This window comes from Salmo salar, chromosome 01 (assembly GCF_965601325.2).
Source record: "Salmo salar chromosome 01, fSalSal1, whole genome shotgun sequence".
Classification (NCBI taxonomy): domain Eukaryota; kingdom Metazoa; phylum Chordata; class Actinopteri; order Salmoniformes; family Salmonidae; genus Salmo; species Salmo salar.
In genome coordinates, this window is record NC_138291.1 from 25,355,527 (window position 1) to 25,382,691 (window position 27,165).

The 27,165-nt window shown below is 42.7% G+C and overlaps 1 pseudogene; it reads left to right on the plus strand.

The window, feature by feature from the left end:
• Nucleotides 1–1,277: 1,277 nt before the first annotated feature.
• LOC106577490 (1-phosphatidylinositol 4,5-bisphosphate phosphodiesterase beta-2-like) overlaps nucleotides 1,278–27,165 on the plus strand; it is a 36,009-nt pseudogene continuing 10,121 nt past the window's right edge.

A 27,165-nucleotide genomic window follows, 5' to 3' on the forward strand; every position in this document is an offset into this window, starting at 1 on the left:
CTCTTGACAGCAGAGATATAAATATTATTTTGTTTGCCATGGGGCATGGAGAAGATTTAGCAATTTTATAACAAATTTCATGTAATTCTACATGACATTTGCACATCCCTGATCTAATCTAATGGAAGTAAGATACATTATTATTACCACAAACACTTTTATCCTTATGTAACTTGGGTCCTCCGATCCCTATACAATTTGCCTATGGTATTACTTGCTGTTAAAATGAATATTACCCAAGTGACAGGGAGGGAGGAGTCAGGAGCAGAGGCCATGAATCAACATTAGTCAGTGCCCTCCCTGCCACATCTGGACATCTAACATGATGCAGTACATTTCATTTCTCATCTCCACAATACTAAATGCAAATTCAAATCAATATACCGGTAGATCAGCAATCTATCACAGATTGAACAAGCATCCTGGCTGTTGTCTCTCAATATTGTACAGTATGGCAGTCTACATTTGGGTACTGATTGTTATGTGAGGTATGCAGTGACATTTGCTTAAGTCTTGTAAAGCATGTGTCTGAGAAGAGGAAAAATATCAACAGACTTATTTATTGCTAAGGTCCATAGAACATCAGTCATTTATTTGCTAGTGACCAGGAGTGATCAAAATAAAATCTAATTGTAAACGGAATAATTCACATCATCAAACTTAAATTCAGAGTCACACTAGTTTAGTGAAGTTTCCTGACAGCCCCTTCCCCAAGTAAAATAATGTATTTGTCATGTCGTTCGTAGGATGAAGCGGACCAAAGTGCAGCGTGATTATCGTTCCACATTTTCTTTATTAAACTGTGAAACTATGAAATACATACAAATAAACTGAATGAACAACAAACCGTGACGAAGAGTTACAACATACACTTACTCAAAATCAATCTCCCACAAACCCAGGTGGGAAAAACACCTACTTAAGTATGATCTCCAATTAGAGACAACGATGACCAGCTGCCTCTAATTGGAGATCATCCCAAAGAAAGCCCAACATAGAAATACAAAACTAGAACATAACAACATAGAAAATCTAAACTATAAAAACCCCCTGTCACGACCTGACCCACTCTACCATAGAAAATAACAGCTTTCTATGGTCAGGACGTGAGAGTATTTTTTTGTATTGTTGGGCTCATTTGCTGTATCTGCATTACATCTCTTCAAGAGCACAGTGAGAGTACAGGTAGGGTAGAGCAGTCACTGGTCAGGGCCATGGTATAGAGGGGTCACCTCCACCAGTCACACAACAGGAGAGGAACAATAGGAACCAACACAATGGACAAGAGACGATATACCCTGGAGCCACCAGAGGTCAAACGCTACTTGGTCAAAGGAGGCGGGTTTACCAAATGGTCAGAGGTGAGTTGGCTATTCTTATAGTGCAGCAAAGTCCTGGAGAAAATATTCAGTTGAAAACAAGTTAATTAGTTCACTTTGAAGGAGAATCAGAGAAAGCTCTTTCTGAAATACATAATATGACATTTACAAGACTCCATTAATGTAAAACATCCATTGCAATTTACAAAGTGTTGCCTCTATAAATAATACAACTTGTCTGTCTTCAAGACCAATAGCCATAGTTCTGTGGCAAAGTAATTTGTGTAGAAGTTTGCAATATCTGAAAATGTCATTCTCTAATATCAGGAGTCAACCAAGACTGTGCCTGTCACCATGAAGATGGACCCTAAGGGCTAGTACAACCAGAAATTACTTGGAAATAATTGGTTTACAGTGAGTAAATACTGCCACATTATATTATCTGCCTGGTTGTTTAGTTGAACAGTTTAGATCCTTATGTGTTGAATCCAGACCAATAGAAATGTGTCCTGGCAGCTGTGCTGGCTGCTTCAGACTCCACAGCTCTGGAATGGGGTCCGTCAGGATGTGGGATGACTCAGCGCCCCAACCACTGTTACCACAATGTATGTTAACAGATGTGAATTGGATCTAGTTGTGAGATGGTTCAAAGCTCTGCATTGCGCGTCACAGTCCCAGCAGCCTCGTGAATTGTATTGATCACAGCTGATGTGGGTTTTACCAGCCTGCTGTTGCACTGCACAATGTTCACTGGGCTGACAGCTGCTTCTTTCTCTCTCTCTACTGTATTGCTCTCTCTTTTGCTCTTTTGCTTTCTACCTCTCTCCGTCTCGCTCCTCTCACAGCACCTTCTGTTCTGCAGTAGATCAGTCTGTTAACAATGTGTTCCATACAGAGGATTCAGGCAAGTAGTAGAAAGCATAATTCAATTTACTATGGGTGCTGCAGATGCCTACCTGTTCATACAATCATAACATACTAATTGTTCTATCATAGTCATTGGCTTGGGGTTTTATAATTCCCCATTTCTAGTAGACGGAGTTCCTGGATGTTGAGAACATATTAGGAAAATATACTAAACTTTCTTAAGTGAGTACCATTGTCTAAGAGGTGTACAGCTTCCACTGCTGCGTGATCCACTCAATAAAGCCAGTCTATCTGCTTTCCTGTCAAAACCTCTAAAGTGTGTGTTGTATAACTGAGAGGGAATGTGTATTGCAAAAGCAGCAATAAATGCAATGCAAGTGCACACACGCTGGCCACACACAGTGTTGGTGATGTGATTGCAGCTAAAGCGAGAGAGCCCAGCTTTGTGATTTCTATGTAGCAGATCAAGCTGTAGAGATGATTGAGTTTGACCGTTTGAACCTCTCCCACTGCTTGCACCCACCCTGAGCTGTCTCCATAGAGAGTGTCAGTGTGCAGCCATTTACTCCCTACGACTGAGGGAGGTCACAGCTATTCCCTGGGGAATAAACAACATCATCCCTATAACTGGTGTGCCATCGGATGACACTCTATCCTCTGTTCTGCTTTCAAAGAGATCAGTTGCTCCTCTATAAGCCACGGATACTGTATCAAAACAAACACTTGATCTGTTGAAGATGTAGTAGATCCCCAGTCTCTCATTTTTCTCTGCTCTTGTCTGGTCAGGCTTGAGTTCCCAGGCGTCATGTGTATGGAAAACAGACATCAGGATGTAGCAGGCCTCATTTCCCCCTCTACAAACATACATAGAGACGTACAGGATAGTAGAGGATGACAGGGAATACAAGAGAAACTACTTTTTTTACTGTGTGAAAGAAAGAGATCATAAAAACACAAACGAAATGCCTTGCCTACACAATAATCATCATTGTGATAACATAGGAATTACTTTTGGTCACTCATATTTGTTTTATTCATGTCTGTCCATTGTCATCAACAGCACCCTAAAGTCAGGAATGTCTTCAGCCTGAATTTTCCAAACAGCGACCATCTAGTAAAAACCCTGACTGTTGTCACAGGCCCTGACATGGTGAATTTGACTTACCACAGCTTCTTTGCTTACAAGGAGAATATGATACAGGTAATACCCAATACAATCCTTACGCCATTACATATTTTCATCACAGCAACATGACATAACCAGAGCTCATACTGCACATACTGTATGTAGCATAACTTCAAATCATTAAGTGTCCTAAACATGCATCGATAGGTATGTAAACCTCTAGAGCACATTTGCTTGTCAGCATCACCTAACCACCAACATTTGTTTATATTAGTTGCCAGATTCCAAACTGGCTCTGCAGCACTAACCTTGCCTCAGGTCAACCACTAATATGAGCCTTCATTTCCACCACAAAGCAGCCTCTGTCCTTGCACTCTTTATGAGTTTACGACTACAATATCCAGTTTTAATGAACTCTAATGAAAATAACAATTGGTTCTCTTCCTGAGGCACTGTGACTGATCATTTCTATGCCCTCTAGTGGTCAAAAACGAAACAGTTATTATCATGACAAGTAGTAAATCCAGACAGCAATTTCATGCGGTTGTGGTCTGATGTTATAGAACTGGGCTGCTGATATCCTGTCCATTGCTTACAACCCATCGAGGAACAATGCATGTCTTCATGGAGAAAATGTGAGTGGACAAGGACCAGTTTCACTTTATGTTGAATGTAAAAATGAAATGTAATAAAACGATGAACCTCTCCATCCTAGGTATGTCCGCATCTCCCTTCAGACCAATAAGGATGTTAAGATCCCTGTCAAAAAGTGAGTCACAGACAATTTTGTTTAATTTTTTGAACAGCTCCCACAACAGTTCAACATATTCAATCAATTTAAACTAGATTCATGCGTTGTCTTTATTTTCATCTTCAGTATTTACAAGATGTTTCTAGCCGATAAGAAGAGGGTGGAGAGTGCCCTGGCTTTTGCATCTGTATAGGGTGGCAGGTAGCCTTGTGGTTAAGAGCATTGGGCTGTAACAGCAATGTTGCTGGTTCGAATCCCCGAGCAGACTAGGTGAAAAATCTGTGCTCTGAACAAGGCACTTAACCCTAGTTGCTCTGGGGAAGAGTGTCTATTAAATGACAAAAACATGTAGTTCCAGTACTTATAGTCCTTTCTGAATGTGTATCATGAATTATTTCCAGTGGAATGTAATAATGTGAGAGGTAAATTGTGTTCTCTCAGGGTGACACTATGAAGCTGGACATCTTCCCTGAAGCTGCTTTCAAGCTCTTCCTGATGAGTCTTTGCCCCTGGCCTGAGATATATGACATATTCACATCCTAGTAAGTGAAATTCAAAATTGACTGAGCGGTGTGATTCTTACTAATTGGAGAATAAAGGCATGAGGCGATGCCAGGTGTAATTGTCATTATGTTCCCTCAACAGTTGTTCGGTTGGAGGGTCCAGCTCATGCAGTGGTTCCCTGGCTCAGGGTTTGTCGTGGTCAACGAGAAGCAGCGTGACCCCCGCCTCACTGAGGAGCTCTTCTCCCGTATTGGACCTGACCAGGTGAAGGCCCTCATCGAAAAGTATGAGCCCTGCTCCTCCAATGCCAACAGAGGAGAGATACACATAGATGCAGTCTGATTACTACAGACAGGACAGGAGAACTAACCGATCATCATTGACTGCACTTTATTCCCAATCATTACTGTATTTTCAATCCAGTGTTTTATAGAAGAGACATGTGTAACACTGCTATAATGTGCATGTGTCTTATTCTACAGGTCAGCTGTTCTATCTGACATCTGTGGTCATACTGGACAAACTGGCCAAGTGTCAGGACATGAGCCAACCGCTGCCACATTGCCTAATCAAGTCCAACACCGACCTGACAGGTCAGACGAGAACTGCCTTTAGACCTGATATCACACATTTCAACACGGCTATGGTAAACAAGGTTTATCAAAGTCTACTCAGAGCTATAAAAATGGAAAGGCATTTTCTTGTCAGTATATGTGAGCACAGAGATAGTAATAGAAGCAATAGAAAGTCTATGGATGAATGATAATTTATACAATCCTTTTTGGGTTATTTCATTAATTAAAATGACTGGAAATCGTATAGACTGTTGCTTTATGCCTTTGAGTGTCTCTAGAGTGTAATGGAACACATTTCTCCGTGATCCCTCCACAGCGGGACATTTCCCCGTGATCCCTCCACAGCGGGACATTTCCCCATGACCCCTCCACAGCGGGACATTTCCCCGTGATCCCTCCACAGCGGGACATTTCCCCGTGACCCCTCCACAGCGGGACATTTCCCCGTGATCCCTCCACAGCGGGACATTTCCCCGTGACCCCTCCACAGCGGGACATTTCCCCGTGATCCACTCCACAGCGGGACATTTCCCCGTGATCCCTCCACAGCGGGACATTTCCCCGTGATCCCTCCACAGCGGGACATTTCCCCGTGACCCCTCCACAGCGGGACATTTCCCCGTGACCCCTCCACAGCGGGACATTTCCCCGTGATCCCTCCACAGCGGGACATTTCCCCGTGACCCCTCCACAGCGGGACATTTCCCCGTGATCCCTCCACAGCGGGACATTTCCCCGTGATCCCTCCACAGCGGGACATTTCCCCGTGATCCCTCCACAGCGGGACATTTCCTCGTGATCCCTCCACAGCAGGACATTTCCCCGTGATCCCTCCACAGCGGGACATTTCCTCGTGATCCCTCCACAGCGGGACATTTCCTCGTGATCCCTCCACAGCGGGACATTTCCCCGTGATCCCTCCACAGCAGAACATTTCCTCGTGATCCCTCCACAGCGGGACATTTTTCCGGCGTGTCGTCTCCGGAGATGTACTGCCAGTGTCTGCTGGCCGGCTGCCGTTGCCTGGAGCTGGACTGCTGGAAGGGAAAACCCCCGGATGAAGAACCCATCATCACCCACGGATTCACCATGACAACCGAGATCCTGTTGAAAGTCAGGTATCAGTCAGTCCTCATCTCTCAGTGCCAGGCAGTGCAGTAGTGCTGTAGTAAACAAATTATTCACCCATTTTCAACGGAATATGCAACCTATGTTGGAGGATTCTAGCCCTAGTCCTAATGCTATATTGGACCTTAATGCTAGAGAATAGTCCTATTGATCCGATATGGTGTGTGCCAACACAAACAAAGCATCTAACTAATGTAGACCATTGACCCATTGTCGACTGCTCTTGTAGTCCCCATAAACACATCCCTCATTCATTAAGACTCACAGACAACAGAGATAGTGTGTTACTAATGATAGAGAGTGTTACAACCGTAGTCCAGACCCCAGTGCCTACAGAAACAGTGTACCAGGAAGTGGCCCCTGCTTTACGTCTCATAGTGACAGCTTCCTTTGTGGCTCTGCCAGCAGGTGTCCATTGAGACACAATACAGAGTGTCATATTGGGCCTGGGCACTGGAGCATGTGTGCAGCACAGCAGCCTCTCCACTCCACTCCACACCACACCACACATCCCATGGCCCCTTCACTCAACACTGCCATTTAAGGGCACCCAGAGCTTCACTATAATTGGTACGCAGACCAAACCAAACGCCTCAGCATAGTTTACTGTCACGCACTGATTTCCTCCAGGCTTGATGATGTTTGGTCTGCCTCCAGCTCATTTAGGGAGTGAACGTTATTTATAATAAGGATTACATGGAGAAAATCGGACCTCTTTGAATTGAAAATGGATGGCCCTCCCTTCAGCAAAATATATTTGTAAAAAACAGGTGATCCTCCCTGATACCCAAAATAATAATTAAAAGATAAAGTGGATACAGAGAACATGTCTACCGTTTACCTTCACTTCTTAGACAGACCAGAGCCTGGATATGCAGTTTTAGAAACTGTTCTTCATCCTGTCAGCATTACATGGCAACGCAGGGATTTTGATAGCGGGCCATAAACATATTATGCAAATCTATGTCATTTTACACATATTAGCAGAATATTTTTTAATACCACACAAATCACTGACATTTCAGGCTAAGAATGGACAGAGAGATAGACCTATGTGTTCATCTCATCATATTTCTCTAGTGCCAGTGTGTCTTGTTTGCAACGAATCTGTCACGCCTGCTCCCGCTCTCCCCCCATGGCGCTCGAGGGCGCCAGGCTCCCCAGCATTACGCACACCTGCCTTCCCCCGTCACGCGCATCAGAGATTATTAGACTCACCTGGACTCAATCACCTCTGTCATTACCTTCCCTATATCTGTCTGTTCCTCTGCTCTGTTCCCCGCTTCAGCACTGATTGTCATATGTTCTTGTTTACCCGTGTGTTGACGCTGTTCCTGTCTTGTTCCATGTCTGTTTCCGATTAAATGTTTGACTCCCCGTATTTGCTTCCCGACTCTCAGCACACTCGTTACAGAAACTGTCCCTGTTTGCAATGAGAGAAGGTCACAAGTGTTTCCTTAAAAGCTGTCTGGGTTTTAAAATCTTCTATTGTACAGAAAGTGAATAGCTTAATCAATTGATAGTGACAGAATTAGATTACTTCCCAAGCAAAGTAAATGTTTTGTCTCCCAGGCTATAGGTTGTAGCTCAGCCTCTGAATGTCAAAGAAACAAAATAATGATATCCTCATATGCATTGGAGTCACATCTTTCCCCGGTATTTTACAGCTTGTTTCTAGCATTGCTGACCAAAGTGCTGTTATAGATCACTTTATATAATCGGATCCGTTTTATTTTCCTCAAAATCTTAAGTTTACAAGGGGTAGGCCTGTGCTTTTTGCCATTTTCTTTAATAAAAGGTAGGCCTATGTCATACCCTTTCATACCCCCTCAATTTGAGTCTTGGTATGACTGACAAGGAAGTAGGCTATTTAAAGAGTGCATGGTGGGTGAAGGGAATTGACCGACAAATCAATGGCTATAGCAGCATATAGCCTAATTTTGTCTGTCAAACAGGTAGGCCTACTGTCACGTATACTCCCTCTCCGGCCTCTAGGTCATCAGGCTGCTGATTATCTCACACACCTGTCACCATCATCTCACACACCTGGACTCCATCACCTCCTTGATTATCTTCCCTATATCTGTCTCTCCCCTTGGTTCTTTCCTCAGGTGTTATTGACTCTGTTTTCATGTCGGTGCGTTGTTTGTGTTTCGTGTTCATTGTTTCTTTTATTTATTAAAACACTCTCTTCCTGACTCTCCTGACTCTTCCTGACTCTCAGCGCACTCGTTACACCTACCTCTTATTTCTTAAATACGAAGAAATAGGCTCCAACACAAAGCCCTTTCGTTGTTAGTAAGTAATTCAAATAAAGACCTTGAAATGAATTATGCCTACTCGGATTTGCCTACTTTCAGCACCATGAGCTGTCCATTTCCAATTGATTGTGTCACGGCTTACTCAAATCTGTCTTATTGTGTGGTCAATAGCTCTAGTAAATAGGCCCACATCATGGGCAAGAAACATTATTGTTTTTAATCAAATCAATTATAGTAGTAACAAGCTATCAAAGTTGACCTCTGGTCCTCCTTCTCATCTTCACGCTCTCCTTCTCAAACTGAGCAGAAAATAGGCTATAGGCTAGTACTTACGCAAAATAGGGAATTTTTTGGACTAAGCCAAGTCCCAAATTATTTCCGGAAGAAGTCTTTGAATCTCTTCCTGAAATGCCTCCGTAGGTCTACACAGCACAGCCATTGGTTAGGCAGCACACACAAGCATTTTGGATCAGCAAGAGCAGAGCAGGGCTCAGGGTTGGAATATCCATTGCAGTGTGTACTGAGCCTAGTTTTATTTACACCATCCCAGCAGCTATCGTAGAAAATGTACTTTGCTCTGTGCTTTTCCAAGCATGCACTTCATAGCCTATAGGCTCACTTGATATTGTGCTCCCAGCAGATAATCAGAGATGAGGGGTGGCATCGGGCACACATCAATATATAGGCTTATAAGCAATTATAAAACACAGAGAAATACTGAAATGTCATAACTTACAAATTACATGACCTTCCCTTGGACTAGATTGAAAAAACACTACACCCTCTCTTTGACTGAAGTTGAAAAAGCATGTCCCTCCCCCATTTTCCTCCAGGTACCCATTATGTACATTTCAATCCATCCCTTAGTTAGGTCTGATAGAGTTGTGTTGATACTGCCAGTCATGCTGTGTCTCCTTAGCATGTCCCAGAGTCCAGTAGATGATTGGCCCTGATTGGTCTGACTTTCTGTTTGTCTGCGTGACAGGATCCTCTCCTTTGAGAACCATGTAGACTCGTAAGCCACGACATTTCACTCTTCTTTTCAGATTAAAAACATGGTTTGACTTTAGCCATACCAAAAGCAGCTACTATCACAAACACTTATTTGTATGCTATTCATAATATGATCCCACGTTGGTTCAACATAATTTCATTGAAATGACGAGGAAACAACGTTGATTCAACCAGTTTGTGTCCAGTGGGATGTGACTATTTATATAATATGATTGAGCCTGTAACCTGCATGTAGACTTTAAGGGATCATTACCTAAGCTATATGTGTTTTCAAGGGTGAAGCAGCAGGAGATAATGGCTAACTTTTTAAAAAGCATATTTGGAGATATGCTGCCAACGGATCCTCTGGACAAGTACCCTGTGAGTGGGACTGTCTGTCAGGAACTGACAGGTCCCTTTGTCTCAGTCATATATACCTTCATAGACAAGCCAGGTCTCCCATTACATTGTCCTTAAAAATACTGTACCTGAGCAGTTCAGATGGTCTATGGCCACAGTTTTAAGGCGTATGAATTTAATCTAACATCGTCAGATGATTCTTAATTTCCCAGTGCAGTCACGCTTGGTTTGTGTGCTTATGAAGAAGAAATGAGGCAGAACTTTCACCCACACCACGTTTTCCTGTTTCACATAACTTTACCCATATGGGCCTCTGTAGCCTTCTAAACTCATTGCTGTGTAAAGCCATGTGTGTGCATGTGTTGTCTTCCTCCCTGAAGTGTGTTTTCTCCCCTGTGTGTGGGTGACTCAGCAGCTGAAGCCAGGTCTGCAGATCCCCAGTCCAGAGGAGCTTATGGGGAAGAACCTGATCAAGAACAAGAATGGCAGCCATGAGAAGCCCAGCCAGGCCAGCCCCAAGAAGACAGCAGGATCAGAGCAGCCCATAGTCACAGTTAGCACTGACCAGGAGCCCAACCAGGAAGGGCCCGCTAACCCCGAGGGCCAGTGTGTGACTGGAGTGTAATAGTGGACACAAACTAAACCAAATTACATTGTATTGTGGTTGTACTGTGCTTGTTATACAGATGATGTTGCAGTCACATTGTTGTAGTGAGTGTTGAGGCTGTATGTGTCTTATGGGGGAGGTGTTTGAAAATAAGGGAGAGCCGCACACTCTAGGAGCTCAGATGCAAAAATGTAATATATGTAGTCTAAAATGAATCATGATCGTATGCTATCCATTAATTTTTTTGTATGCTGTTCTTTGTATGCCATTTTTATATTTGAGAATTAACCAATGATATTAGGCCACACTTGGCCATGATTACAGACACCTGTGTGTCTTTTGACACTATATAAACGAGTCATCTCGCAGTGTTTGTGATGATACCTTGATGAAGACAGCTTGGCTGTCGAAACGGTGGATATTACATTTTTGCATCTGAGCTCCTAGAGTGTGCGGCTCTCCCTTATTTTCAAGTTTTCTACTCCGTTAGCCAGCACCTCGCCTTAATAGGTGTGCGTTTCTTTTTCTTCTAGATTATGGGGGAGGTGACCATGACCAGGGAGGAGGTGCCCATGATCGATGACTACGAAGAACAGCAGGAGGACAAGGACCAGGATGAGGAGAAGAGGAAGAACTCTGATAAGGTAGAGAAAGAGGATGGTTCTATGCCTCTTTCTATGTCACTAGATCTTTCAGACAGGAGGTTAATTTATGTATATCCTTCTATAGGGCACAGCGGGACAGGAAGTGAGAGTATATGAGATGTCTGCCATTGTCAATTACATCCAACCCACCAAATTAATTTATTTGGATAACTCCAGAAGTGACTGGAAATTTGCTGATGTTAAGTTGGGGCAGGAGTTAGATGAGGGTAACTTTTGCCTCTACAGAAATAGGAATGAGAGATGCAGTTTTTCTTAAAATAATAACCTCATATGATTAAAAAAATTACTTTACACAAAGTACATGATATAGAACCTGTTTATCTAGTTGTTGTTGCTGACAAACTAATATTCTGCATGATCCCTCTCATTATCCTGTGGACAGAGAAAAACAAGAGCTACCTCATCTCATCTTTTGTGGAGACCAAAGGGGAGAATATGATATCCAAGACTGCAGTGGAGTTTGTGGGGTATCCTTTTCTCAACTGTTACTTTAGCCCTGATTGAATTACCCTCAAATACGAATAAATCCTAATTATTTTCTGCCACACATTGTGAATGCGAACTCCCTTAACATGTCAATCCAGGTATAACAAGAGGCAGATGAGAATAATCTACCCTAAAGGAACCAGACTAGTCCAACTACAGCCCACAGCCCTTCTGGAATGCTGGCTGCCAGATGGTGGCACTCAACTGTCAAACTATGGGTAAAGCTACTGTATAACATCTATCTGGGATTAGGATTGTTTTATGGCTGATAAACTGGTGTAATAACTTATGATTGTTTCCATTATTATTAGTCATGATAAGGCACATTTGTATAGTTTCTTTATTGATGTTAAGTGTTTCTTATATTCACCACTGCAGGTCAGTGTTGCACTGTTTTGAGTTGCACATTGCTCTACTACCACATGCCACAAAAAATGCAGATCCATCTCACATGAAAATGTTGTGCTGTATGCAGTAGTGAAGAAACATGAATGTGATTGTGAAATGTTCTGAAAATATGTTGTTGTTTTTTCTCCAGATTTCCCAATGCAGCACAACATGTCTTTATTTGAATTCAACAGAAGGACAGACTACCTCCTCAATCATGACCTCTTCTGCGGTAGTAACAAGAAGATTGACCCCTACCGTGACAGGATCGACACCATCGTTGACAACACACTGACCATGAAGGCACGTAGTTATTATTATGTTAACTCCAATCTCAGAGAGAGCAGCAGACATCGACACTATTCAGTATTCTTGCTTCAGGCTTTTGTGCCAGGCATTTAAAACATCTCATAAAAAAAGTTAAAGGACTAACATGTGAGTTCTAATGTAGTTATTGGACTGTTTAGTCATAATCAAACCACTCTGGATCATTATCCACGGTTCCACTTTGGAAGAGCTGATGCAGCTGGCTGTTTGTACCTGGGGGCTATTTTCCTCCCACTTGTTTTTCAGAGTAGCATACCCTCAGGCTTTCTCTCTCTCTCATCTCTCTCTTTCTGTGTGTGTGTTCATCTTGGTTGAATATGTCTGTCTGTTTTGTGATAGTCTACTGTAAGTGGACAGTCAGTATGAATACAGGCCTGCTGTGTCTGCAGCTCTATTTCTTCTTGGGTCTTTCTGTACATAATGGGGAAATGTGTGACATTGGGATCAAATATCTAAATGGTTTGAAACAACAACAAACATTTTTATGCAGTTCCACATGTGTACTAAAAGGAATAAAAGTGAATATATTCAAATTGCCCATAACTCCACCTATACAACATCATAGGCCTAGGACTATACATCCTTTAAGCAGGCTTTATACAGACATTTGGCAAGTCAATTCAAGGTTTTACAGGGACATTTTCAAGCACTTAATTGTAATCTTCAAGGACCTCAATGTTATACAATAATATGATTTATATATTTGTACATATAGGGCCTAATATAGAACCCTCCCCCCCCAAAAAACATGCAAATAGTGTCAAACAAGTAGGCCATTACCAGTTTATGAATAAATATTTATTTTTGGTCTTGCCAATGCATTGATAATCAAATTATTACATTCTAAAATATGTGAGAATAACATGGACATTGCCTGACTAAATAGATTGGATGCATGCATGCTGATTTTTCTGTAGCCCATGTGGCCGACACAGACACATAATAAAGCCATGAATAGCGGTAGCATTCATCTCACCATTTGAATCTCACCATCGCAGTTTTTATGATGAGAAAGTCACCAAAAACCAGGTTATTTTTTTAATGTAATGATTTTTATGGAAAGCCAAGTTGAAGCCAACATTAGATGTTGTCATCCTCATAATAACCGAATGTGGTTTTACCGCAACAGAGTAGCGCAATACCCTTCCATTGAAGCGGTGGGAAACAAACGTAAATGCCCACATCTCTCACAAAAATGGATCAAAAATTAATTCACAGATAATTATATGGGAGCATGAGAACTTATAAATTGACTACAATAATTATAAGAACATTTCAAGCACCAAATTGAGGAAATTTTCAAGGTAGGCCTCTTCCAGTAGGCTGCTTAAATTTCTGAGCTCCAAATTCAAGTTCAAGTAGTCGATATTCATTTTAAGTATCAAGGTCTTTAAGAATTTGATTTTGCAATGCATACATTATTTTAGATTTCTGTGCCTACAAACTGTTTTCACCCCATTACATAAAAAGACACAAAATGTTACCTAGTTACACTGCATTACTGAGATCTCTATACAAAAAAACTGTCCGACAGCTAGATCCAGGATTCTTACAGGGTTCAAGTTCAATGACTAATTTAACTGATTCATACTTAACAACTTGCACTGCCATAAATGCAAGGACAGAAAATAAATGTTTTATGCCACACGATTGTGGACAAATCCATCAATACAGCAACCATGATAAAGGGTTAAACAGGTTGTAAATCAACTTGTAAATTTGATTGATTTTAGCTGTGATCCTCCCTTATATATTAAGGTAATGACATGAAGAAAATGGGAAGATTATTATCAATGACAGTTGTAACAAGATGTCCAGTGTAGGAAATCCTCAATGTTAACCTAGTTTATAGAAAGACCCTTACCATAGGCCTACATGTGTTTCTAAAGGCGTTATAGTCATTTAACTGACTTGCCTAGTTAAAGGTTAAAGATAATTTTTAAATAAAAACAAATCATCAATGGAGGCTGCTGAGGGGAGTACGGCTCATAATAATGGCTGGAACGGAGCAAATGGAATGGCATACAAAAATGCTAACCATGTGTTTCATTCCGCTCCAGGCATTACCACAAACTCGTCTTCCCCAATTAAGGTACCACCAACCTCCTGTGTATCATATACACTGCTGAAAAAAATAAAGGGAACACTAAAATAACAAATCCTAGATCTGAATGAATGAAATAATCTTATTAAATACTTTTTTCTTTACATAGTTGAATGTGCTGACAACAAAAATCACAAAAATAATCAATGGAAATCCAATTTATCAACCCATGGAGGTCTGGATTTGGAGTCACACTCAAAATTAAAGTGGAAAACCACACTACAGGCTGATCCAATTTGATGTAATGTCCTTAAAATAAGTCAAAATGAGGCTCAGTAGTGTGTGTGGCCTCCATGTGCCTGTATGACCTCCCTACAACGCCTGGGCATGCTCCTGATGAGGTGGCGGATGGTCTCCTGAGGGATCTCCTCCCAGACCTGGACTAAAACATCCGCCAACTCCTGGACAGTCTGTGGTGCAACGTGGCGTTGGTGGATGGAGTGAGACATGATGTCCCAGATGTGCTCAATTGGATTCAGGTCTGGGGAACGGGCGGGCCAGTCCATAGCATCAATGCCTTCCTCTTGCAGGAACTGCTGACACACTCCAGCCACATGAGGTCTAGCATTGTCTTGCATTAGGAGGAACCCAGGGCCAACCGCACCAGCATATGGTCTCACAAGGGGTCTGAGGATCTCATCTCGGGACCTAATGGCAGTCAGGCTACCTCTGGCGAGCACATGGAGGGCTGTGCGGCCCCCCAAAGAAATGCCACCCCACACCATGACTGACCCACCGCCAAACCGGTCATGCTGGAGGATGTTGCAGGCAGCAGAACGTTCTCCACAGCGTCTCCAGACTCTGTCACGTCTGTCACATGTGCTCAGTGTGAACCTGCTTTCATCTGTGAAGAGCACAGGGGGCACCAGTGGCGAATTTGCCAATCTTGGTGTTCTCTGGCAAATGCCAAACATCCTGCACGGTGTTGGGCTGTAAGCACAACCCCCACCTGTGGACGTCGGGCCCTCATACCACCCTCATGGAGTCTGTTTCTGACCGTTTGAGCAGACACATGCACATTTGTGGCCTGCTGGAGGTCATTTTGCAGGGCTCTGGCAGTGCTCCTCCTGCTCCTCCTTGCACAAAGGCGGAGGTAGAGGTCCTGCTGCTGGGTTGTTGCCCTCCTACGGCCTCCTCCACGTCTCCTGATGTACTGGCCTGTCTCCTGGTAGCGCCTCCATGCTCTGGACATTACACTGACAGACACAGCAAACCTTCTTGCCACAGCTCGCATTGATGTGCCATCCTGGATGAGCTGCACTACCTGAGCCACTTGTGTGGGTTGTAGACTCCGTCTCATGCTACCACTAGAGTGAAAGCACCGCCAGCATTCAAAAGTGACCAAAACATCAACCAGTAAGCATAGGAACTGAGAAGTGGTCTGTGGTCCCCACCTGCAGAACCACTCCTTTATTGGGGGTGTCTTGCTAATTGGCTCTAATTTCCACCTGTTGTCTATTCCATTTGCACAACAGCATGTGAAATTTATTGTCAATCAGTGTTGCTTCCTAAGTGCAAAGTTTGATTTCACAGAAGTGTGATTGACTTGGAGTTACATTGTGTTGTTTAAGTGTTCCCTTTATTTTTTGAGCAGTGTATATCCGTTATCATAACTCCATCATAATTCCTTACAGATCTATTCAGGCCAGTTTCTGTCAGACAAGAGTGTGAAGACAGGCGTGTAAGAAGTACCCGACCAAGTGGTATCCCATACCGAACACCATTAACCCAGTGTGGAACGAGGAACCATTTGTTTTTGAGAAGATATACTCATTCAATTCGTTCAGCTATAATTTCTATAAGGTAACAATTTTGCCTTGTTGAATGCGTCAGAAGGGTCAAGCTTGTTGTTGTGTGGACAGATCCTGCTGCCTGACAGGGCCTCCCTCAGGATCGTGGTTCACGAGGAGGGCAGGAAGTTTCTGGGCCACAGGATCATTCTCACTGAGGCCCTTCAGTCAGGTCTGTATGATAACATGTTACATTACCTTTCTCTTATACCTGTGAGGTAACACTGTTATTAATCTAGTAACACCACATTATTAACATGGTGTTGTTACAGTGTTGAGTAATTACAGCTTTACTACACAGATATAAGAGCAACTTCATGTAGCGTTACAGCATTTCTACATGGGTTTAAACTGCACTTCTGCCCAGTCTTCCCGACAATGAGGCTGATTGAAGTAGACCTTGAGTCAGAAGGCTTCTGCCTGTGTCTGATTGATTCATGGGGTTTGTGCCCTGCAGGCTTCCAGCACATCTGTCTGCGCAGCGAGAGCAACATGCCGCTCACTCTGACAGCTCTCTTTGTGTACATCAAGGTCAAGGACTACATCCCTGCTGCTTTTGCAGGTACAGTACACTTTCAGTTTCTATTTTCAGAAAAGATACAGAATAATTTGTATTCACATTTCAATTTTCACATTTCAATTCGGATGATTGTGTAGGTAGGACACCTATAGATGGTGTTTTAAGAGTCATTGATTTGAAACAAAATGTTCACTAGGGGACTGATTTCTTCTATACTGTCTTGTTCTGCCTCAGATCTCAAAGATGCCTTATTCAATCCAACAAAGAATTCTGAGAAGACAACAGAGGTAAATCAATTCCCAGACAGAGCTCATTGAAACACGTGAAAATGACATGTTTCACTCCTAAGGTTCTCCTTTCACAACAAAACATTTCCATAGTGAGATTGGCCTGGTTGGTTTTATGGTGTCTTTGTTAGGGATTTGATGGTCTTGTGCTCTGTCCCCACATTCATCAGCAGACTATGTCTCCCCCTATGAGACGCCCCTTGTCAACATAACACAGACTGTGGGAGAGGAAACTGCATTTGCAGAAACAGGTAAGAAGGCTGTTTCCTGTTGGGTAGGGCCAAGATTTCAATTCACTATACTAAAGCTTCCTCTCCAGTGAAGTAAGCTGATACTTCTACTAGTACCCAGGATATTCCACCTACTCCTGAAGAGGCCCCTTCAGAGCCTGAACCCAACATGGATCCAACGTCACCCCCAAACACTGTCAGTGTGGAGGATGAACCTGCCCCATTCATTCAGCCGTATGTTGTTGACCCCATCCAGAGTGTTGAGAAATTTCCAGAGTCTAAGGTTGACCCAGAGGCTGAACCAGCCACAGAGTTGACTCCTGACCCCAAGGTTGACTCCACTACCTGTTCAGCTCCCAACAGTCATGTCGAACCCACCCCAAATGTTGATTCCACCCTAGATGTTTCACCCGATATCGTCCCTAACCCTGATCCAGATGTTGAATCCACCACAGGAGGTTGGTGGCACCTTAATTGGGGAGAACGGGCTTGTGGTAATGACTAGAGCGGAGTCAGTGGAATGGTGTATGATGCCATTCCATTATTTCCGTTCCGGCCATTATTATGAGCCGTTCTCCCCTCAGCAGCCTCCACTGGAATCCACTCCTGTTGCTGACCCTGTTGTGGCTCCTGACCCTCCATCTGAGCCCAGCTCATCTGATCCTGCACCTGAGGACTCCACTCCGGTAGATGCCAATGACGGTAACACCAGTGACTCTTCTGTGTTGTAAAAAGGAAGCACATCAGTGGCGGTTGGTGCATTTAAGATGAGGGAGGATGTTTTTTTTTCATGAGCATTGTTGATTGAGAGGGGTTGGGTTAAATGTGGAAGATACATTTCAGTTGAATGCATTCAGTTGTACAACTGACTAGGTATCCCCCTTTCCCTTATTTATATTACAGCATATTGGATGACTGTCATTCATATTCCATTCACCCAGCTCAATTTAACATTGATAATACTACATGATAATCTAATTATCCCTATACCCATCATGGGGTTGCTACAACCTAGCCTATAAATGAAAGTTTACAACATAGGTGTACAGGTTCATAGAAATTTGAGCAATCAAGTTGATTGATCTTGACACATTCAATAACGCCTTTCACACTCTTGCCTGCATCTAGCTGATCTAGGGTGGAATCATTAGTCCAACAGTTGCAAACAAGAGTTCATGTATGTTTATTCTCTTTTCGTTCAGCTTGCTTACATTTAAGAAACGTTTTTCAACAGAATCGGTGGAATGAATACACCCCTGCTCACACACAAGCACAGTTCACTTTCATACCAACCACATACAAACAGCATGATCCCTTTGATCGTATAATTCCTCTCACCTGTTCCCTTCGCTTGTGGACTTCAGCTCACAACACATCAGCTGTCTGTGACCAGGCAAAAAAAACTTTCCAAGCCAAACCTTCAAATCATAACCGCCACATACAGCCTATATCGCTGTCACCATATTAGCTAACGCCATAATCAACATAGCAACTAAAACGTTAGTAAATCCACTACAATCATGCAGTACAGAGAACAGTCAGCAAGTAGTTTAGCAGTTACACCGGCGGGTCCCGGTGGCAATAAATTAATAAAACCTGTCACATGTGCTCCCTCTCCGGCCTCTAGGTCACCAGGCTGCTCGTTATGGCACACACCTGTCACCATCGTTACGCGCACCTGCGCGTCATCAGACTCACCTGGACTCCATCACTTCCCTGATTACCTTCCCTATATATGTCACTCCCTTTGGTTCCTTCCCCAGACGTTATTGTTTCTGTGTCATGTCTGTGCTTTGTTCGTGTTTCTTATTTTGTTGTGTTTATTTATTAATACACTTACTCCATGAACTTGCTTCCCAACTCTCAGCGCGCATCATTACAGAATAACGCCTCACCTAAGGGAATGACATCGGGTCTGGGAGTTGCTGCAGGCTCTCATGCCCTGCCTCCACCGGTTGGTCAGGCTCTCATGCCTCAGCCGGATCTCCAGGCTCCCCTGCCACAGCCGGCTTGTCGGGCTTTCATCGGCTCGTCAGGCCTCAGCCGGATCACCAGGCTCCCCTGCCTGTCAGGTTCCCACACCCCAGCCAGCGACAGATTCCCACGCGTCAGCAGGGTGACTGGGCCGCTCCTGATCCCTGGGATTGTCTCTTTGGTTGGCGTCCTGCAGCTGGAGCCGAACGCACCAGGGAGGGGGTACCATCACATATGGCGCTCTCCGGCGCTCTAGGTCACCATGCTCCCGCATCTCAGCCGGACTGACTGGTTTCCCACACCTCAGCAGAGGTGACTGGTCTGCTCCTGATCCCCAGGATCATGAAAGTGGAAGGCATCCTGCGGCAGAGCCGCACGCCAGGGAGGGGGTACTGTCACGTGTGCTCCCTCTCTGGCCTTTAAGTCACCAGGCTGCTCAATATGACGCACACCTGTCACCATCGTTACCCGCACATCATCAGACTCCATCACCTCCCTGATTACCTTCCCTATATATATTTTTTTACACCTTTATTTAACTAAGCAAGTCAGTTAAGAACAAATTCTTATTTTCAATGACGGCCTAGGAACAGTGGGTTAACTGACTTGTTCAGGGGCAGAACGACAGATTTTTACCTTGTCAGTTCAGGGATTCGATCTTGCAACCTTTCAGTTACAAGTCCAACGCTCTAACCACTAGGCTCCCTGCCACTCCCTTTGATTCCTTCCCCAGGCATTATTGTTTCTGTGTCATGTCTGTGCGTTGTTTGTGTTTCTTATTGTCACAGGCGTCAAAGTGAGTAGACCAAGGTGCAGCGTGGAATATGTTCATCTTGAGTTTAATGAAGAAATGAACACTTTACAAATAAACAAAAATGACAGCCGACGGTTCTGTCAGGTACTTAAAACTAAACGGAAAACAACTACCCACAAAAAACAAAGGAAAAACAGGCTGCCTAAGTATGGCTTCCAATCAGAGACAACGATAGACACCTGCCTCTGATTAGAAACAATACCCAGCCAAAACATAGAATGCCCACCCACCTATCACACCCTGGCCTAGCTAAATAGAGAAAACACAGCTCTCCTAGGTCAGAGCGTGACACTTATTTTGTATTATGTTGTGTTTATTTATTAAAACACTCACGCCTTGAACTTGCTTCCCGACTCTCAGCATGCATCATTACAAAACCAAAAGCTTACCTTGACTTGGAAGAGTTCCGATGTTGGATAGCCATAGCCAGCTAGCTAACTTAGCATCAATCTCTGTTTGAGCTGGGTGTTTGAGTAGGCTGAACTAGCTAGCTGCATTCGCATACTATGAAATATAGCTCTCTCTGTCTCTCTTTCTTCTCCTTTAAATGAATTTGTTCAAAACTGTTCAACTATTGTCTTTCTCTCTCTTTGAGTCAACTACTCACCACATTTTATGCACTGCAATGATAGCTATCTGTAGCTTATGCTTTTAGTACTAGATTAATTATCTGATCCTTTGATTGGGTGGACAACATGTCAGTTCATACTGCAAGATCTGATAGGTTGGAGGACGTCCTAATTACTGTGTAAGCCTATGGAAGGGAGTGTCACGGCTGTCTTCGTCTTCTGACGATGTAGAAAATGTAGACCAATACGCAGCGGATGTCGTGTTCATCTTTGAATTTAATTAATCGCTCACGTGAACACTATACAAAAACAATAAACAATGACAGTGCAACAGTTTTGCAGGCTATCCTAACGCAGTGCAAAAACAATCTCCCACAACAGACAAACACAAACACACCCTCATATATGGGACTCTCAATCAAAGGCAAATAGACAACACCTGCCTTTAATTGAGTCCCAACCCCAATGAACCCAAACATAGAAACAGACACACTAGACTCAACATAGAATTACATAAACATAGATCATAAACCAAAACCCGGAAATAATAAATCAAACGCCCTCCTAACTAACACACCACCCTGAACCACATAAAACAAATACCCTCTGCCACGTCCTGACCAAACTAAAATGACAATTAACCCTTATACTGGCCAGGACGTGACAGGGAGTAAGAACCACGAGCCTCCTAGACTTTGTATTGAAGTCAATGTACCCAGATGAGGCCGGACACTAGCTGTCCTCCAGCTACACCATGGTGCTACCCTACACAGTGCTGTTGAGGCTACTGTAGACCTTCATTGCAAAACAGTGTGTTTAATCAATTATTTGGTCATGTGAATATATATAGAATAGTTTTATCTGAAAAGGATAACTTTTTAATGTTTCACTATTTTTATTTTTATGAAATTCACTAAGGAGGATGCTCTGAGAAGCCTCCTCTGAAATACATATATCAAATATGTTCTCTTTCAGAGCTGTCCACAGTTGCCTGTGAGGACATGAAGGAACTGGAGAAGAAGTTCCAGAAGAAAGGAGAGGAGCTCATCCAAAAATACAGCGACTCATTCAAAGCGCTCAAGAAGAACGCCATGAAGAAAAAAATATTAATGGAATACACTCCTAGATGTTTTTAAGCCCTCTGTAGTTAAAGTTTTCTGACTTAACAAATTCATGTTTTATTTTAATCTCATCCACTAGGGGTGGTGGCAGACACACAGAATGTATTCATGTTGTTTTTCTCTAGGCCAGTTTAATTAACAACAGTTATATTTAGACTGATAATAATTAGCTTCAGGGAGATTTGGAATATTCCTCAGCTAATGTGTTTTTCTTGGTAGAGCACTTAATGAAGGGATAAAAATATCCTCTAAATGTGTCTGCTAAATGACTAAAATGTAAGATATGTTTTTAACTAGAAACATTTATTGCTTGTGGAAGAACAATTCTAGGCTTGTACCCGGATGCTTTTGTTGAGTAATAGGGCCAGGAGTTTTACCTGACCATTTCCTGGTCAGGTTACATTATCAGGAAAACCTCCTGGCCCTAGGATTGTACTTTAAATCAGCATACTGCTGCTAGGATGAAGTAACAGACCTCTATGTGAGGCAGTGATGTGGAGGCCTGATAACGCCCCCGGAGGCGCTGATAGAGCCCCGTGAGTTTACAAAGATCATCCCATAAAATTAGAAAATAAAATACTAGAATGGGTATGAACCTTCTTATGATGGGATAAAGGTCAGACATTTTGGTCTGGGAGTTGTTCATACATGGTTTGCCAGCGATGTGATAAGATATTGTGTAAAATAATGAATTTGAATAATGTATCTGCACTAGCTTTGTTAGCTAGCTAGCCAGACAGTTTTAGAGGAATGATTCCAATACTTATTCAAATGAACTGCCAACATTCCATTCAGACAATGCAGTCAATCCACAGCCATACACTGGCTGAAATCTGTTGATGATAGGACTTAGACAAGTTGTAAATGCAACAAGTACTGATATTGTAACATATAATAATAGCGCTTACAGCTTTCCAAGAAAACATACATTTTATGGTCTGTTTACATATATTTTAGAGGCTATTTATACAGAAATTTGGTATAAAGTTGTCAATAATTCTATTACTCAATTTATGATATATCACATGCCTTACTTTTATTTTCATGCATACATCAAATGTGGATTATGCCTATACTGTCATTCATTCCAATTAGACTGGTTTGGAGTTCTCCCTGATCAATATGGCTGCCATTTTCACCCCATTATGAAACATTGAGAGTTGATGGGATAGCCCCTCTAGTAATTTAATAGGATCTCTATGGATCATCCATCCCCCTCTGGGTATTACTGTAGGGATCAGACTATTGTCCCCTTCGCCATGTCATGTCTAAAACCTGTTCTCTGATGGTGAGACGGCAGAGCCCGTCCCCAGGGAGGAGAGGGTGATGGAGCAGAAGACGAGGCTGCAGGTGGATCTCAGAGCTCTGTGGGTGGAGTAGTTTGATCAGATGAAGAAGAGGAAGAGGAACAGTGATGTTCAGACAAACTCTAACAGCCAGAGTCAATTCGATATTAAGGATATTATTGATAGTTCTTTACATAAACATAATGTATCTCTTATTCAAGGATGTTTTTATTTTTACATTGCATCCATGTACTGGATAAGCAGTTGAGGTAAGGTGTGTTTATTTAAAGCCAATAGTGTGTAATGAACTTACACCTGTGACTATATTCACCTGAGCACCCTAACTACTGAGCACCCTAACTACTTCTCACCATACACTGCTCTTGGCTCTGTTTACCACACCTATTAATTTCCTCTGGACTCACCCAAAACTGGGACTCATTCCCACGTGCACAGCCCCACCATGCACCTAAACTCAAGAGTATATCTCACCTCATGCCTTCAGCTGATGGCTGGAAGCCAGGCCTGTAGCACAGTATTGATTATCCATCACAACTAGGTGCTCTGGGGTGCTCTTAGCATAAGCTCTGGATCTGCATCAGATAGAGGTCAATCAGGTCATTTTCTCTGGGTTGTGAGCTCACCGATTAGGGAATAGACCCCCCCGGACTGGAAGGCCAATCGAGCTAGCGACAGCAGCATCTCATAGTCAGGTCTCAGGCAGTCACAGTCAGAATCAGTTTCTGTCAAAGTGCGTGCAAATGCATGGCAAGGTTGTGTTACAGTCGTTTTTATATACAGTTGAAGTCGTAAGTTTACATGCACCTTAGCCAAATACATTTAAACTCCTGACATTTAATCCTAGTAAATGTTCCCTGTCTTAGGTCAGTTAGGATCACCACTTTATTTTAAGAATGTGAAATGTCAGAATAATAGTAGAGAGAATGATTTATTTCAGCTTTTATTTCTTTCATCACATTCCCAGTGGGTCAGAAGTCTACATACACTCAATTAGTATTTGGTAGCATTGCCTTTAAATTGTTTAACTTGGGTCAAACGTTTCACTTAGCCTTCCACAAGCTTCCCACAATAAGTTGGGTGAATTTTGGCCCATTCCTCCTGACAGAGCTGGTGTAACTGAGTCAGGTTTGTAGGCCTCCTTGCTCGCACACACTTTTTCAATTCTGCCCACACATTTTCTATGGGATTGAGGTCAGGGCTTTGTGATGGCCACTCCAATACCTTGACTTTGTTGTCCTTAAACTATTTTTCCACAACTTTGGAAGTATGCTTGGGGTCATTGTCCATTTGGAAGACCCATTTGCGACCAAGCTTTAACTTCCTGACTGATGTCTTGAGATGTTACTTCAATATAGCCACATCATTTTCCTGCCTCTGTCACACCCTGACCTTAGAGAGCCTTTTTATTCTCTATTTTGGTTAGGTCAGGGTGTGACTAGGGTGGGTACTCTAGTTTTTGTATTTCTATGTTGGCCTGGTATGGTTCCCAATCGGAGACAGCTGTCTATCGTTGTCTCTGATTGGGGATCATATTTAGGCAGCCTTTTCCCACCTGTTTGTTGTGGGATCTTGTCTATGTATAGTTGCCTGCGAGCACTACATTGGCTTCACGTTTCATTTTGCTCTTTATTGTTTTCTGTGCGTTTCACTCGAATAAAGATGATGAAACCATTCCACGCTGCACCTTGGTCCAATCATTACAACAATGTTTATGACAGCCTCATGATGCCATCTATTTTGTGAAGTGCACCAGTCCCTCCTGCAGCAAAGCACGCCCACAACATGATGCTGCCACCCCCGTGCTTCATGGTTGGGATGGTATTCTTCGGAATGCAAGCCTCCCCCTTTTTCCTCCGAACATAACAATGGTCATTATGGCCAAACAGTTCTATTTTTGTTTCATCAGACCAGAGGACATTTCTCCAAAAAGTGGCTTTTTAATGGCGGTGTTGGAGCAGTGGCTTCTTCCTTGTTGAGCGGCCTTTCAGGTTATGTCGATATAGGACTTGTTTTACTGTGGATATAGATACTTTTGTACCTGTTTCCTCCAGCATCTTCACAAGGTCCTTTGCTGTTGTTCTGGGATTGATTTGCACTTTTTGCACCAAAGTATGTTCATCTCTAGGAGACAGACCACGTCTCCTTCCTGAGCGGTATGACGGCTGCGTGGTCCCATGGTGGTTATACTTGCGTATAAACAGATGAACATGGTACCTTCAGGCGTTTGGAAATTGCTCCCAAGGATGAACCAGACTTGTGGCGGTCCACCATTTTTTTCCTGAGGTCTTGGATGATTTCTTTAGATTTTCCCATGATGTCAAGCAAAGAGTTTGATGGTAGGCCTTGAAATACATCCACAGGTACACCTCCAACTGACTCAAATGATGTCAATTAGCCTATCAGAAGCTTCTAAAGCCATGACATTATTTTCTGGAATTTTCCAAGCTGTTTAACCTCTCTAGGGTCGGCGGGACGAAATCGTCCCACCTACTCAACAGCCAGTTGAATCCCGTGGCGCGTTATTCAAATACCTTAGAAATGCTATTACTTCAATTTCTCAAACATATGACTATTTTACACCATGTTAAAGACAAGACTCTCGTTAATCTAACCACACTGGCCGATTTCAAAAAGGCTTTACAACGAAAGAAAAACATTAGATTATGTCAGCAGAGTACCCAGACAGAAATAATCAGACACCCATTTTTCAAGCTAGCATATAATGTCACATAAACCCAAACCACAGCTAAATGCAGCACTAACCTTTGATGATCTTCATCAGATGACAACCCTAGGACATTATGTTATACAATACATGCATGTTTTGTTCAATCAAGTTCATATTTATATCAAAAACCAGCTTTTTACATTAGCATGTGACGTTCAGAACTAGCATACCCCCCGCAAACTTCCGGTGAATTTACTAAATTACTCACGATAAACGTTCACAAAAAGCATAACAATTATTTTAAGAATTATAGATACAGAACTCCTCTATGCACTCACTATGTCCGATTTTAAAATAGCTTTTCGGTGAAAGCACATTTTGCAATATTCTCAGTAGATAGCCCGGCATCACAGGGCTAGCTATTTAGACACCCACCAAGTTTAGCACTCACCAAAATCAGATTTACAATAAGAAAAATGTTATTACCTTTGCTGTCTTCGTCAGAATGCACTCCCAGGACTTCTACTTCAATAACAAATGTTGGTTTGGTTCAAAATAATCCATAGTTATATCCAAATATCCTCTGTTTTGTTCGTGCGTTCAGGACACTATCCGAATGGTAAAGAAGGGTGACGAGCACGACGCATTTCGTGACAAAAAAATTCTAAATATTCCATTACCGTGCTTCGAAGCATGTCAACGCTGTTTAAAATCAATTTTTATGCCATTTTTCTCGTAAAAAAGCGATAATATTCCGACCGGGAAAGCGTGTTTAGGTTCAAAGATGAAAGAAAATTAAACATGGGGTCGACTCGTGGTCGCGCCTCAGCCCATTGTCCTCTGATAGAGCACTTGCCAAAAGCGCTAATGTTTTTCAGCCAGTGGCTGGAATTACATCATTCAGCTTAACCCTAACCCTAACCCTAAACTTCTGACCCACTGGAAATGTGATACAGTGAAATAATCTGTCTCTAAACAATTGTTGGAAAAATGACTTGTGTCATGCACAAAGTAGATGTCATAACCGACTTGCCAAAACTATAGTTTGTTAACAAGAAATTTGTTGTGTAGTTGAAAAACGAGTTTTAATGACTCCAACCTAAGTAAACTTCCGACTTCAACTATATATGAAGTTTTACAGCACATACCGCATGCTGTTTATCAGATTTCTAACACATTTCAGTGGAGACTTCCGCTAGGTCTGTTTTGCACTTGGTAAAGCTGCCGCTCTGTTACTGATACTTCCTGTTGCCTGTTTCCTGTGTGGCAGACAGCGACTTGCCAAGCCGTTGGAGATGGTCACAGAGAGACACATCAGTGAACTCAATGCTCTGGAGAGGTGGGCCAACACACATCACAATAGCCTACCTATATTATGCAGGACCTCTAAATATAGTTAAGGAACACATGTGTGCCTGTGTGTGT